General features: G+C 42.7%; 1 long non-coding RNA gene across 1 annotated transcript in view; it reads left to right on the forward strand.

Moving 5' to 3' along the window:
• Window positions 1-14,326, forward strand: part of LOC146789375 (uncharacterized) — a 95,336-nt gene extending 81,010 nt beyond the window's left edge. Inside the window, exons 2-3 of the long non-coding RNA XR_014969791.1 lie at window positions 12,826-12,927; window positions 14,139-14,326. This is a non-coding gene — a long non-coding RNA (uncharacterized LOC146789375). The remainder of the gene's footprint in view (window positions 1-12,825; window positions 12,928-14,138) is intronic.
• The last annotated feature ends 2,055 nt before the right edge of the window (window positions 14,327-16,381 follow it).

The following is a 16,381-nucleotide window of genomic DNA, read 5'->3' on the forward strand; positions in this document are numbered from 1 at the left end:
CAGGACTGTATGGGTGGATGAGTGTGTGTATGGGTGTGTTAGTGAGTGAATGACTGTCTCAATAGTGTCTTTATGAGTAACTACATATGTTTTAAACTAGTATATGTGACTATTGGTGTATATATGTGAGTATATGTGAGAGTGAGAGATTGAAAGAGTTCCTGTATGAATAAGTATGTGTTTCTATAAGTGATTGTTTAAAAGACTAAGTATGTGTAAGTTTCCGTAGAAGTAAGTATGGTGGTGTGTGTATAACTGTATATGCAAGTAAATGTATGTTTGATTCTTTATTAGCATGAGTGACTATGTGTGTGAGTAACTCTATGGATGAGTGGCATTGTGTAACAGGATGTATAGGTGTATGAGTACATATGATGAGTGAGTACATGTATGAGTGACTGTATAGGACTGTTGGTGAATGAGTGGATGTGTATGTGGATCTTAGAATTACTGAAGAGGTTGTTGTAACTGGTATTGGTATGTCCATTGTTTTGAAAATTTTAGTCTCTATTTTTGAATGTGTGTATCAAAGGTTATATTAGGGTGAGAGGAGGTCTGCCACTCTATCACAAGGATGATGTCATCAGTGATGTCATCAGTGATGTCATTTGAGATGTCATCAGTGATGTCATTTGAGATGTCATCAGTGATGTCATGAGTGATGTCACTGACCATGTCATGAGTGATGTAATATGTGACGTCATCAGCAGTGCATTGCGGGCGCCCGAGTTATAGTTAGCTGAACTAACTATAACGGGGGAATTTCAATGGTTTTGTACAAGTGAAAAGTCCAGCTAACTATAACACCCCTGAAACCTATGGTTTTTTCAGTGAATTTCTGAGGTTTTTTAAATGCTAATTCCTAACTATAACGTGCCTGAAACCTATGGTTTTTTCTGTGAATTTCAAAGGTTTTTTAAATGCTAATTTCTAACTATGCCTACAGAGATAGGACATGTGAAGAAAGAAGAAAAAATGCACAGAAAGAAACAAAAGAAGTGCAGAAAGAAGCAACAGAAGTCCTCAAATACGAAGATAAGTGCAGGAAGAAGGATAACGTGCAGAAAGAATAAAAAGAAGAGCAGAAAGAAGCCTTGTTGCAAAATCATCCTGTACCCTCAACTTTTTCACACGGATACTGGTGGTAACTGAGCCTGACTAACCAGTCCTAGAGCCAGTGCTATGTTAAAAGACACTTAGAATACAGTGAAAACACCTACATACACTAGGGAACATTATGCGTTGGGGTCCCCCTGTGATTAGCATGACCTCCTCTGTAAGCCCCTAGTATATAAGAGGGCATGGGGATTAAAACTACCTCTTAAAACAGGCCACAGGGCGTTTTTGCACACGTTAACTCAGGCCCCGTCCCCTCCCTTCACCACTGTGTAAACACGCCCTGTGTCCATTTTTAGTTGGGAGATTAAGTTCATTTGAATCCTGAGGGTCCCTGGGGTCCAACTAGCCCACTAGGTACCTCCAGTAAGTGCCACAGAGCTGCGTTGCAGAGAGGTGTAAAAAGTGGCACGGCCTGGACCACCTCTCTGCAATGCAGCTCAGTGGCGCTTACTGGAAGCACTTGGTGGGCTAGTTAGCCCCCAGGGGCCCTCAGTATTGAAGGGAAATTATATCCCCAATTTAAAACGTGCCATAGTGCGTGTTTGCACACGTCACCTCAGGCCCCGTCCCCTCCCTTCACCACTGTGTAAACGCGCCCTGTGGCTGTTCTAAGTTGAGAGATTAAGTCTCCTTGAATCCTAAGGGTCCCTAGGGTCAAACTAGACCACTAGGTACCTCCAGTAAGCGCCACAGAGCTGCGTTGCAGAGAGGTGTAAAAAGGGGCTTGGCCTCAGAACACCTGGCTGCAGCGCAGCTCCCTGGCGCATACTGGAGATACCTGTTGGGGGCGCGTTTGCAGAGTGCTGCACGGAGGGGGCATGGCCTCCGGCACGATGCCAGTCTTTTATTTATTTTAGTTTTTTAAGAAGGGGGGCTGTTTGGTTCCCCTTCTTATTCTAATTTATTGGCCCTGATGACCCCATCCCCCAGGGCCAGTCTCCTAATTATATTTTTTTGACCCCAATCCCCAGGGCCGGCCACTGTTTTTTATTATTTTTAAAAAATATATATTTATAGACACACCTAGGACATGCTGGACAAACCGTACGTACCTATCACCATGACGATTTGCGTGATATTCATTAAAAGGCGACTATGCATGCAATGAATCCACGTGGAATGTATTTACACTAGTGAAGCTCTGACATGTCTGATGCCCTACCGTGCCTAATCCCGGTAGACACCCTTGTCGTTTATTTATACAAACTTGGGTAGCTATTGACGGGCACATTTAATACACATGCACACCAAGCCATTCAAAGGGGATTCGACAAAAATTCGACCAAAACTATGCAAGAAACCCCCCTCACGGTTAATAAAACACACATCCACTGCCGGATGTGTAATACTTTTTATTTTACTCTCTGGAAAGGGGACGAACATCACTTGAGAGTCACAGCGCGCTCCTGACAGAGCCCAATGCTGTGTTACACCCACCATTGCCTGCCGTGTGCCACACACCTCTGTGTTGTATTCCACTAGCTAGTGCATATGCTATGACACTCTCTAGCCCATGTGCACTGTAACACCACCCCGTGAATATGTCATGCCACACTTGTCTTCGCACAGGTTATATTGCCCCATCTAACGTGCCTTTCTCGATGCCTATGTTATAACGCACAGTGCTATGCCATACATATTACAATCTGGGATCCATATCTTTGTCACAGTGCATATGCAACCTTACACTCCCCAGCACATATTTTATATTACAACTTTAGAGACTAGTTAGGTTACACAACACTGCCCTGTGCATATTACACTCCAAGGCGCATATCGCATAGCACGCGCTAGTGCCTGTGCTATCTCGCGCTCTCCAATGAATCTGTCATTGCGCACAATGTATTGCACATTATATTTCACGCCCGGTTCATCTTATATCACACTTTTTGGTGCATAGTTTATACCATACACTATATCTAGTTTTCATTTTCAATCGTGCTCTCAGGACTATGTTCTATATAACACTGTGTTCACCTACCCTTTTCACGGGCATTAAATTTTGCGATAGGGGGTGGAGGGTCAGGGGGTGTTTCTGCCAAGTGAGCCCGGAGTCACAGTCACAAACGTCCTCTTCTTCCTGAATAAAAGTGAGATTATGCTGCATACTTGTTCATATTTTAAGTAGTTCGCACAGACACAATGTTTTAAAAACAATAAAGTTCCTAATACCCGCCTTCTCTGAACAGTTAGCTTGCTGCCCCATCCCCTTCCTCCCTATCCTCTGTTGTGTGAATCCATGGACTAGCCTCCTCCCTCCTGCCATGCATGGTCTGATGTGCTGCCACTGCCCTCAGTATGATGTACCAGTCCACTCCTCCTGCCCTCCATTGCCCAATTCTATGCCCCATCATTGACCTCCTGCTTAAACTCTGTGCTTAGCTTGCTGCCCCTATTCTCCTTCCCCCTGCCCTCCGATGTCTTTGTGCATGCCCCTGCTCCATCCTTTTTGCCCACCATGTCCCATGGACCTGCCACTCCTATCTACTCTGAGTGTTCTGTTGAGCTGCCACTCCCCTCCCACCTGCCTAGCATTGTCAGATGACTGTAACCTGTCCCTGTCACCTCCACCCTGCCTGTCCACATGCCATGCCCCTATCCTCTTCCTCCTGTCCTACATGGTCCATTGTACTGCCACACCCTTCTGCCCTCCCTGGTCTGTTGTGCTGCAGCTGCTCCTCCTGCCTGCCCCGTGTGGTCTGTTGTGAGGTCCCTTCCCCTGAACTTTCTTGTCTGTGCACAGGTCCTGACCCTCCCTTCTATCCTCCATCGTCCTTTGTGCATGCCCCTCCACCCTCCTTCTTGCCCATCATAGCCATTGTGTTGCCACTAACCCTCCCACTTGCCATGCATGGTCTTCTGTGCTGCCATGGCCCCTCCCACCTTCCCTGTGTGGTCAGTTAGCTGCCCCTGACCCCCTCCCACCTTCCCTCCATGGTCTGTGTGTATGCCATCACAGTCTCACTGTTGCTCTTCATGGTGTGTCTTGCTTCTAGTGCCCATCCTGCCTGACCTCCATGGCTATCTTGCTGCTCCTGCCCTGCCCCCTTGCCCCCAGCCCTACTCCCTCCCTCCTGGCTTGTCTGTTCCATTGTAATGCCCCTGATCCGTCCCTCCTGCCCTTTATGGTCTGTTATGCTGCAGCTTTCTCTCCTGTCTGTCCATTATGGTCAGCTAGCTACCATTGCCTCTTGCCCCTCTGTTCTCTGTTGTCCATGTGCATGGTCCTGTCCCCTCCCTCTTGCTTTCTATGGATTGTTGTGCTGCACTCCCGTGTGGTGTATTGTGCTGCTGCAAACCCTGATGCCTGCCCTGCAGGGTCAGTTTGGTGCACCTCTCCATGTCCCTCCTGTCCTCTGTTATCCAAGTCCATGTCCCTATCCCATTTCCTTCCATGATCCAATGTACCATACTTGCGAACATTTTGAACTTGGTAAGAGGGAGATTTTGAAAAAAAACTGGGGTATTGATTTTCCCCTTTGAGTTACATTGAAAAAGAGGATATTGTAGACAGGAGACAGATCAAATAAAGCCCATTTGAGCTTAAAAACATTGGACGTTTCCTGGCTGAATCGGGTCTGTTGGCATGTATGGTTGTACTACCATTGCCTCTTCCTTCTGCCCACAATGGTCTATTACATTGCCACAGGCTTGAAGGAGGGTAGATTTTGTATCACAGGGGGCCCCTGGCCCGTTCTGTCCACACCTGAAGTATGAGACCCTTGTCCTTGCCCTGCCAGCTGCATTTATAGGCCGTATTAAATTGACCAGCGGGTCCTGTGTTGCTATATAATTATCCTGAGACATCCTTACCACTCAGCCAGTATAAAACCCCTCTGTAGGCCCTTCTGTTCAATATGTAGGCCTCTTTGTTAAATTGACCATAGCTCTGCAATTTTAGTGTATAGCAGTCTGAAGGCAGGTCTGCGAGGCCTTCTGCTCCAAACCAGTAGCCCCCACCCTACCCGAGTGCTCCGTGCTCGGTATCAAAGTTCAACATCCCCCTGAAGCTGTCGACATACAGTAGGCTGCATCCTGGACTGGTACTTGCTTCCTGGGCAGGTTTCCCGCTTTTAAGGAAGTGGCAACCGCAGAGCGTCAAGTTAGGAGAACTGAGGAGATTTTATACATGAATATATTGAATTCCCGTACAATACCCATTATTTTCTGCTTGCTCTATGGAACTTACGATAAGCGATTGGCCTGAGAGACTGACCTTTTCACCCAGTCCATTGTCAGCATTAAGTGGGTAAATGACGAAATGTCTGGTAAAATCTGCAGACGAAGCTTTTGGGTAGCATACGTAGGTAGATGTAGCGTGCAAAGGAGCCCACAAAATGATATAAAAAGGGAGCACCCACAGATATCGACGGACTACCTCGCCGTCTGTATGTAGGTTAACAGGCAGTGCAGGTTTTCCCCAAGAGCTGGGAGCTCTTGTCTTCCTTTGCTTAAAATGTCTTGCTCTGCTTTGCTTGAAGTATCTTATTCTATTTTACCTATATGAAATGTCATGTTATGTTTAACCATTGTTCTCTTTACTTTTGCATTTAAAAGATTTTGTATTGTAATTGCAGGAATGCTTGCTCTAAGAGTAAACGTGAGTGTTCCTAGGTAACATTTTCCTTGGTGTAACTTGTTTCTCATGATGCATTTATAGATGTGTTTTCTCTCTCTCTCTGTCAGTACATTAATTGAGATACAGAGAATATCATGACAGCTGTATGATTATCTGGATTCTGTATTTTTTACTTTATGTCTCTATTCTGCGGTTTCTTTGAAGTTGCATCTTCTCATTAAACTGCCATTGTATTCTGCCTCCAATTCCATGTCTCATATGTCTGTTTTCTTCATTTTTGGAGCAAGCGTTCCTAGGCACCCCGGCTCAAATTAAGGTGCCCCTTTTGTCCCTGACTCACTCTCCTGCTCAGTTCTGTGGTGGCTCCCGGGGATCTGGGGACCGCCCCTAGCTTCCTTGACCCGTAATAGATCTTGCCTCCAACAGCCTCTCTTGCAAGTCCTGTATTGTTGGTTTGTTGCCCCTGCCCCCCTTTCCACTGCCCTCCATAGTCTGTTGTGCTTCCACGGCCCTTCCTGCCTGCTCAGTGTGGTTAAATTGTTGCCTTTGCACCCTCCTACCTGCCTTCAATTTTCAGAGTCCGTGCCCCTGGCCTCTGCCTCTCAACAGTATCCTAATGAACAACTAGATTGCTAACATTCTATATTTATTACAAAAGTGTGGAACGCCTGACATCATCTTGATGTAATCAAAACTGTAATACCTAGAGCATTTCCTTTAGAAATTACATATATGAGAGGGTCTTATTGGCATCAAAATTATGGTTAGTGCTCTAAAAGGCTAAAATAAGGACATATTTTCTGAGTTTTCAAATAGCGACAAAGCACTTTTAAATTATTTGTTATCTTTATGTTTTTTTATCCAGTTGACCACTTGATTAAATGTTGCACTTAGGGGAGATGATGTGGTGTTACTTCCAGAACTGCAGACTTTGCAACTGGGGAACCAGGTTGAAGTTTCTGCTTCAGCTCGACATTCTGTGATTCTGGTCAAATCACTTAGTCTCCCCATGTCTACAACCAAAATGAATGTGTTCTTGTGTGATGTAACCAATGCTCATGTAAAGCACTCCAATACCTGACAAGTCTGCACTATATAACACTGCAAAAACACAAAATAATAAGTGTTTTGCACACTTCTGTCATTGGGCTATATTTGGGCTACATCTGGGTGATTTTGGGCTACATTTGGGCTCTTTTGTCTCCGGTGGCCATCTTGGGAGATTTATTTGTTATGAAGTTTCCTAATTTCCTCATGTACTGCAGTCTCCTCAGTAGGAAATGCTTTCAGTTTTTTACTTTGATTCCATCATGAAGGTATTCAGATATGTCACACATTTGCCATAAATTCTGAATGTTAGCACTCTAGTTGCTCATTAGATCATTGTAGTAAAACTACTGCACCATGGAAGTCTGCTCCTGGTATTAAAAGTGCATGTTTCAGTCTGCATGTCAGAATTTTTTTAATGAAATAGAAGAGGATTTGAGAAGTCACTCAAAATGTGCCCTCATTTTCTTTCTTCAGCATTAATCATAATTTCTATGGCAAAATGAACCTCCTCATTGTGTTCCTTTTTAAATTAAATGTTTTAAGTGTTACCAGTTTATTCCAATCAAGATGGCTTCAGGTGTGCCATACTTTTGTCATAATGAAGACAGTAAGCGCTCTAGTTGTTTTTAAGAACATTCTGGGACATTCTGTCATTGGGCTATACTTGGGCTACATCTGGGTGATATTTGGGCTACATTTGGGCTCCTTTGTCTCTGGTGGCCATCTTGGGAGACTTATTTGTTATGAAGTTTCCTAATTTCCTCATTTACTGCAGTCTCCTCAGTAGGAAATACTTTCAGTTTTTTACTTTGATTCCATCAAGAAGGCATTCAGATGTGTCACACATTTGCCATAAATTCAGAATGTTAGCACTCTTTTTGCTCATTAGATCACTGTAGTAAAGCTACTGCTCACCAGGGAAAACTGCTGCTGGTATTGAAAGTGCATGTTTCAGTCTGCATGTCAGAATTTTTTAATGAAATAGAAGAGGATTTGAGAAGTCACTCAAAATGTGCCCTAATTTTTCTTTCTGCAGCACTAATCATACTTTTTATTGAAAAATGAACCCCCTCATTTTGTTCCTTTTTAAATTAAATGTTTTAAGAGTTACCACTTTAATCCAAGCAAGATGGCTTCAGGTGTGCCATACGTTTATCATAAGTAGGACTGTTAGCGCTCTAGTAGTTCTTTGGAACACTCTGGGAAGCTGCAGTAGAACACAAAGGAATCAACTGACAGTCTCTGCCCTTGTTGGATGTACATGTTTTACTGAGAATGTCAGACTTCATTCTCACATGACTGAGAAAGATAATGTGAATTTACAGAAAATAAGCTCTCAGTTTAGCCTATAGATCACCTTCCAAACCTCTGTGGTAAAAGCATGAGAAAATATTTTTCTCTCAATCATGATATCCCAGCAGAAGGCTTTTTCACATGGTGAAATCACCTTAGAACATACCACAATTCCTAAAATGAGTATGGTACCATCAACAAATGATTTATAATGTAACTAAAGTCTTAAAACCTTCTATTAACTGCAATGCTTTTTAATGAGGTGCTATCATGTATATTGGTCCCAAGATGGCTGCCAACACTTCTTGGATGAAGTGCTGACAGCCAATCAGATCTCAGGATGAGATGTGTGGTTAGGCTCCGCCCACATATATATATGCTTTTAAATGCTATTTTCTCAGGATCTACTGAACAGATTTACACCAAACCTACAAAAGGCACTTCCTTGACCTGAGGACTACCTCTCTGCCAAATTTCAAGTAATTCTGTTCAGCCGTTCGGGCTGTAGCTGTGTCTAAAGGTCCTATGGAAAAATGCATGGGAAAAACGCGTTTTGGGACCCCCCTTTTATCTCAGCCCCCGCTTGACGAATCCCCCCGAGACTTTCAGGGTAGGAGCGGAGCGTAGCGCCCCACCTATTTTCAAAAATTCGCGAGGATTCGTCAACCGGCACCAAAGTTATTCAAAATAGAATGTTGCGGATTTCCTATGGAAACGTGGTCCTAACTATAACTACCTACTGGCGACCGCCAGTAGGTAATATTCAGTGAAAAAAACATAGGTTTCACACATGCTATAGTTAGCTGGAGATTTTACTCATAAAAAACCTATGAAATTCCCCCATTATAGTTAGTGCAGGCAACTATAACTCACGCGACCGCAATCCTCTGCTGATGCTAATACTGTATTTAGACACTTATTTGCCCATGTCTTCTTCCATTAAATTTTAGCTATACATATATTACAAATATTTTTTTTTCATAAAGACACATATGTCATCAGCAGAGGATTGCGGTCGCGTGAGTTATAGTTGCCTGCACTAACTATAACTGGGGAATTTCATAGGTTTTTTATGAGTAAAATCTCCAGCTAACTATAGCATGTGTGAAACCTATGGTTTTTTCACTGAATTTGCAAGGTTTTTTAAATGCTAATTCCTAACTATAACGTGTGTGAAACCTATGGTTTTTTCAGTGAATTTGTACGTTTTTTTAAATGCTAAGTTACTTTACGCTGTTAGCACCGCGCGCCCACTTTACGCAGTTAGTGCCGTGCACGCACGGTGGGCACGCGGTGCGCTACGCGTACCGCGTGCCCACATTACGCTGGATGGGCCATGTACGCACGATGCGCTTCGCGCACCGTCCGCACATGGAGGACATATTATGCGCTACATTGTGAAAGGTAATATTTTAAATGCTCCTTGAAAATTTAGGCCATGCACAAAAGGTGCGCCACGGGCACCTTTGGCACACGGGGTGGGGAAAGTGTGGATATTTTTATTTATATGTTTTTCTCAGCCCCCGCTTGACGAATCCCCCCGAGACTTTCAGGGTAGGAGCGGACCGTAGCTCCCCATTAGTTTTGAAAATTTCGCGAGGATTCGTCGACCGGCGCCAAAGGTATTCAAAATAGAATGTTGCGGTTTTCCTATGGAAACAGGGTCCTAACTATAACTATCTACTGGCGACCGTCAGTAGATAATAATATATATATTTACCAATTCAAAGCTGTAATACTGTGCCTGGAGTGGTAAATGGCTTTTGTCATTTTACAGCTCGGCAAGGTCAGCACTGTGCTAGTCCTATGCTTAAAGACTTTGCTGTAGAAATGGCAAAAGACTTTGTCCATTTCTATCTCGGCGTGGATAGCACTGTGCTAATCCTATGCTTAAAAACTTTGATAGAAAAGCAGACATTTGAGGTGAGCAGATCTAGAGTGTCGCTGGTGTTGAGAGTGCTCTATACAGGAGCTGCTTTCCACCTAAACTTGAGAACTACCCAGAGTTCTCTACTTCTTTTTTGCATAATTTATTCGTCACTCTATGCCTGAAAGGGTATTTTTTTAACTTATACTGGGTGCTCCCTTGTGTCTGGACAAAGCTATACCTCTCTGAAGAGCTCTAATTAGAGCGAAACACTGTGTCAGGGGTTGCTTTTACTCATTTCAGTTTGGCTTGGTTGGTATTTTACCAATTCAAAGCTGTAATACTGTGCCTGGAGTGGTAAATGGCTTTTGTCATTTTACAGCTCGGCAAGGTCAGCACTGTGCTAGTCCTATGCTTAAAGACTTTGTTGTAGAAATGGCAAAAGACTTTGTCCATTTCTATCTCGGCGTGGATAGCACTGTGCTAATCCTATGCTTAAAAACTTTGATAGAAAAGCAGACATTTGAGGTGAGCAGATCTAGAGTGTCGCTGGTGTTGAGAGTGCTCTATACAGGAGCTGCTTTCCACCTAAACTTGAGAACTACCCAGAGTTCTCTACTTCTTTTTTGCATATGTATATATATATATACACATATATATATATATATATATATATATATATATATATATATTAAACCACCAATCATTCCCTCTCCTGGAAACAGACCAGAGTACACGGCAGGGCTGCAGAAACTCCTTTTATTTCAAAATGCATGAAGCGTTTCAGCAAGTGTACCTTTTTCAAATTCTCATGTCTTCCAGGTTTGTCTGCACCTTCTTTAATATGCTTCCTCACTGTCATTGGAGAAAGCAACCGGCCAAGTTTTCATTGGAAAAGAGTTTGTGACCACTCCAAAAGACTGCAACTCCCAGCATTCCCCAGAATTGTCCTGTTGAATCCTGGAAGTACTATTACTGACAGCCATCCAATTTTAAAGTTTGTATCAAATCTCCAGTGAGAACGGGCTGTTCCATCCAGTCTTTGCGAGTTAAATCTGATTGTACTCTATCGGTTTTGCCTCAAAGTGATTTTTTGAAATATACTGGGTTTTTTCTAACCCCCTTGTCCAGCCGCACAATGTCCAAGTAGAACACACCTGGAGGCGCAGCCTGAGTAACCTACATCTCACCTTGAAGTCATGGCCTGACAGTTGCAACAGGTTCTCATTCTTCTCTGGCTGCAGTGGTTTAGAAGTTTTGAATAACTCCAAACTACAACCTTTTTCCAATGCCACTGGTACCTCTGAACATCTTAACGATGGGGATCTGTGCATACTTGTGGCCGCGCACATATATTAAACCACCATTCGTTCCCTCGATTCCTCGAGGCAGGCATAACAAGGAAAATTGCTTTCATTTCTCCTCGCTTTTCCAACTTCACATGTGTGCTGCATTGTACATAACACATACAAAGTGGGAAAAGCCTTTAGTAATAGTTTTTTTTTTTACTGAAAGGGACTGCTTCCAGATCAAAACCTATGCTTCGGAGAATGCACACACCCTTGCACTATGGTACAAGAGGGCATGTGTTGGGAAGGGTGAGAAACAAATCACCATATTTTTGGATATCATGCATTTCTACTTGTATCTCAAGGCTGTGCAGCATCTTTGGTGCAGCGTTGATTTGCATCAAAAAAATAATAAATATGGCCCTCATTCTCATAGAATCTCACTCACAAACTGTCACTGACTCACTCACATTCACTCACATACAAATGCTTACATATACAGACACATGTGGACACATACACACACTTATCTCACACGAACAAAGTCTGAGCCACAAGCACACACACAACATGCATTTAACCATTTTTTACTTGTCGGTTCCAGATCAGTGTGCTCCATTTTTCATTACACTAATAGTGAATAATAATACATGAAAGAAACAGATACTAGAATATTTAGTTCCATGTCCTGGTTCATGACTGTTACTGCATATTATTGTACTAAATAGAAAATATATGCTCACAAATGTAAAGCACCAGGCAACCAATTGAACTAGTTATTTTATAGATACATTTGGTTGAAGAATATCTGTGATTTGCATTCAGAGGCCAGACAAGTGGCCTGGGCTACCTTTACCTAAATTGGGAAAGCATAAAGACTCCACAATTTCAGAAGAGTGGTAGAGATACCATATCACCCACTGATTGTCTACCAAGTGGCATCACAGGAAATTACATCATGAACAGTGGAGCGCCTTGGCGCTCCATCCACCAGTCGCACAGCAAAATCAGGATGTATTCCACAAATTCCATTGTGAATTAAATACTCCATTTTGATCACTTGTAATCCGTTTTAATCCATGTATTCACAATTTTCTCTTAGCTTTTTCCATTCACATAAAAGGCTGTGGATAGAACGGACCATAGAATCTTAGGGTATATTTTGTCTATTGTAATGTTGGCAATATCTATTGTGAATCATGAAGATTCAGATAGCAGGCCTAAATAATCTATTTTTTTTTTCAAATTAAAAAAATTACCATGTATATTTGTTCAAAAGGCTTTCCTTTTCCTGTTTATGCCTAGCTCTAACACAGTTCAGTTCACAAGACAGTGGTCATTTATTGTTACAGTACACCACCAGTTTCCAATGATAGGGCAGCAATGCTGGAAAACATTATGAGGTCCCACTCGCATTGCATTTGCCACCCAACCTCAAAGGTTTTTCGTTGACCGTTATTCCATGACTGGCTTGTCTAACTTTCTGAACCAACCAATCAAATGCCCACAGTGATATTTCGAAGATATGTTCTAACTGACCTGTAGTGCTGCATTGCTTGATTACTGGTTTATTTGGGGTTGCATATCTGGGATCAAAAGAAAATGATGTGTAAAGTTTTATATTCTAGCTACACAGAACATTGGTGATGCCAGCTCCAGTGCCGCTGCAGGAGAAGACGGCGACGGCTCAGATCTTGCAGGGGGAGAAGCAGCAGCAGGGACTGGCATTGGTAAGTCACATGTGTCTTGCAATTACTATGCTCACTAGCTATTGCCATGGCATTGCTCATTGTCGTCATCAAAGATGACTGTGAGGTGAAACCCTCTTTACCTGTCACAGCGGTGGTTGAGTTATTAAGCACTCTTCTATCTGCAAATGTAGCAAGATATCACAAAAGGCACTTGGGGGGACATGAAACAACAGAAGGTAACTTAAAAGAAAGGAAATGGTATATGAGTGAAGGGATGGGTGGGCCATTCTTAGCATGTGCCACATTTAATCATGCAATACCCATGTGAAGTGACTCCAGAACATATATCATGGTTTCCCAAACCAGATTAATTTATACTTGTTCAGATTTTTTCCTTGTGAATTGAACCGCTAGTGAATAAATCAAAGATGATGAATCTATCATCAGTGTAGTGACCCCTCTAATATATAGAAAAAATGTTCTACCCTACCTGTCTAATCTCTCTACCCTACCCCCTGCAGTAGAGAAAATTATTTTCCCTTTCCTTGGTTCTTGCCCAGCATATAAATTTGTTGGAAAACATGGTGGCGGGTTCCTTTGTCTGCAGTCCATTAGATTCATTTTCCTCAACTTCTACTTACGGAAGACGGGATAATATATTAATATCCATATTTCATACGTGAGCTGTGTGACTGATGTAGATCTTATTTATTATTCAGCAGCCTCTTTGAAAACAGGGTAGAAAGAGAAACACATTTGGCGAAGAGCATGGCCATTGGAATTAGGAAATTGTCAACTACAGGTTCAGCCAGTAGCAAACTAGCAGAGGTGTTGGCTAGCAATGAGCATGGCTTCATTATTTTACCACCACACACAACTTGAACTCCATAATAGTGCATGTCATAAGTCATTTATTGTTCAATTGAAAGTGTCTGATTCTGCTTATTATAGTTACTTGAAAAGCCTTTAGAATATCCAATCACTGTTTTTTAATTCTGTGATGTTATTCTCTGCCAGTCTGCCTGTTATTTTTCTGCCACAGAGTCACTGCTTTTTTATGTTTGGGAACATGTGTGGGTAAAAAAATACCATAAAAGTGCCTTGTGATTCTCCTAATCATAATCATCGTATCAAATAAATTCCAATGGCCATAGGGGACCAGAAATGTATTGCTACTGTGCCATGCTGTTATTTAAAGCTATTGTTTGCAAGGAGCATTATTTACAATTTTGTTTTTTTGTTTTTCTCAGTATAGCTGCTCCTGCTGGTTCCGCCAGACCAGACGACAGGCAGAAGAGAGCAGCCCATTTCTGGCGGCAGAGGCTGGAGCATATCCAGCTGGAATACCGGCGGCTGGTGGTCCTGGAAAAGGAAGAGATAAAAGCTCAGCTCCCACGCCCCAGTGCAGCTGGTCCCCCTCAGCCTCCAGCCTCCCGGCCATCCCGCCGCTGGTACTGCCAGCCAACTGCTGCCACCCCCCAACCACAATGGCAACAGGCCATTGCTGCGCCGCATCCTGCAGCAGCTGGGCACTATCGAGGGCCAGCTCACCTCAATAGAGCAGAGCATTGACCGACATCCATAATGCCCTCTTCTACCCTGTTTTAATATTTTGTTTTGGAGGGAGGGATTTGTTGTTTGTTGGGGCTGGTTGGAGAGGGTGAGAAGGGAGTTGGACATGCGACTCCAGAGACTTTGTTGAACATTTCGAGTTTTGGGGCTAGGGTCAGTTTTGTTTAGGGGAGGGGTGGGCATGTTGTTTGGTTGGAGAGGGTTGGTTGCTTTGTAAATAAATAAAGGGGGAACATATTTGTTATAATCTAAATTAATGCTTGAAGTAGGTTATTTTACTTTGACTTTGCACTGCTGCCTTTCGGTAGTTTTATGCAGCTGGTATATGTGCGTGTAATTTAAGACTAACTAGAGATATTGTAGCACTTAGTTGTAGAGTCTAGGCTTATACATCTCTAACCATCTTGACCATTATGGGGAATGCTGCCATGATGAGATGACCTAGGCAATATTGTATCAAGGGTCTGCACTATCTAGATAAAAAACAGCAGCAGTTAATTTATTTCTTACTAAGTTAAATTACAGCCATACTAGTTGTCTTACCTGAATATACGTGCAGCAATAACAGGGGAGGCATCTCAATTTCACAAGTGAGGTACCACTTCCAGTTTCACCCAGGTGAGATCCAACTGTAGGATTGTTCTGAATGATTTTTTGATGATTGTCCATGTAGGCAACTAAATGGAAGTAGAAAGACTGAGTAAGTGAGTTATATATATTTATTATTTATCAAAGATTTTCAAACAATTGACACCACCTGAGTAGTACGTGATGGTGATGACACAATGGTAATGCCTTATTTTGCGAAAATAGAAAAAATAGGGATGCTAGTAAGTTTTGGATAATGTGGAGCTAGCAGTATTACTTGTGAAATCCACAAGTTATCAAAAATGGACTCAAAATCTGGATTTGACAAGCTTAGATTAGGAATTTACGGTTAGTGCTGATGATGCTGATGACTGATGTTCTTCATTCTATATTTAAAAAGCTATGGATGATGTTAATACATTGATTGGTAATGGGCTGGTGTGGGCTACTGCTTTCACCACATCTGCCCCACCAAGTGTGTGATCTATTGATGGTGTAATTTTAAGCCACAGCTCAATAAATCACACAACTCAGGGAAAGAGGGCTAGGGGTTTGCTGAATGGATGGGTAATGGGATTTGGGGAAAGGTTTGACAAAGACAAACACTACAACAAAAGGCCAAAATCCATCTGGGCAATAAGCAGCAGCACATCATTCATCATCAATCTGTTGTTAGAAGGAAACAAAAGAATGAGTATGACAGAGGACAGATACATGCATTGCAAACAGTCCTTCTGCCCCGGGCTGAGACCCAATTTACCATATGTCCAAATTGTCTGCCTTCTAGGTTAGGGAGTAAACACACCCACCCAATTCTTCTCTTAGTTAATATGATTGTTAAAAGAAAAATGATACTGTATTGCAAAATTGGGTGGTGCATCTACATTCTCCTCTGGAATGTCTACTCTTTGTGGCCTCTCTGCACTGGTCCGGTAGGTAAGCAGCAGTGTTGTTGTGCTCCTCTAGCTTTTGCCTTTCGTGCGTGAAGGAGACTGGAAGGAGGACTGCGGATTGTAAAAGAGAAACTGCATTCTAGAGTCAAGAAGAAGGACAGAAGGAAGGTAAGCTTCAGGAGGAGTGTATCAAGGAAAGAAGACTCAGAGGCAGAGCAAAAAAGGAAACAAGAGGGGGCGGTCAGAGTTTCACTTTTGCCACAAGTCCAACACACACACACACACAGAGCAGCATTTCACAAATGCACCTCTCTCTATTCCAAATAGCTGAGTAGTGCTAGACCTCAGACTCTTGGTTTACCTTTGAACTGAATTCGATGCACAATAACTTCTTGCTTCTTGCTGTGTGCTGATGAGGTAGTCTTGCAGCTCCCAGTCCC

Source organism: Triturus cristatus, chromosome 10 (genome assembly GCF_964204655.1).
Source record: "Triturus cristatus chromosome 10, aTriCri1.1, whole genome shotgun sequence".
Taxonomy (NCBI): domain Eukaryota; kingdom Metazoa; phylum Chordata; class Amphibia; order Caudata; family Salamandridae; genus Triturus; species Triturus cristatus.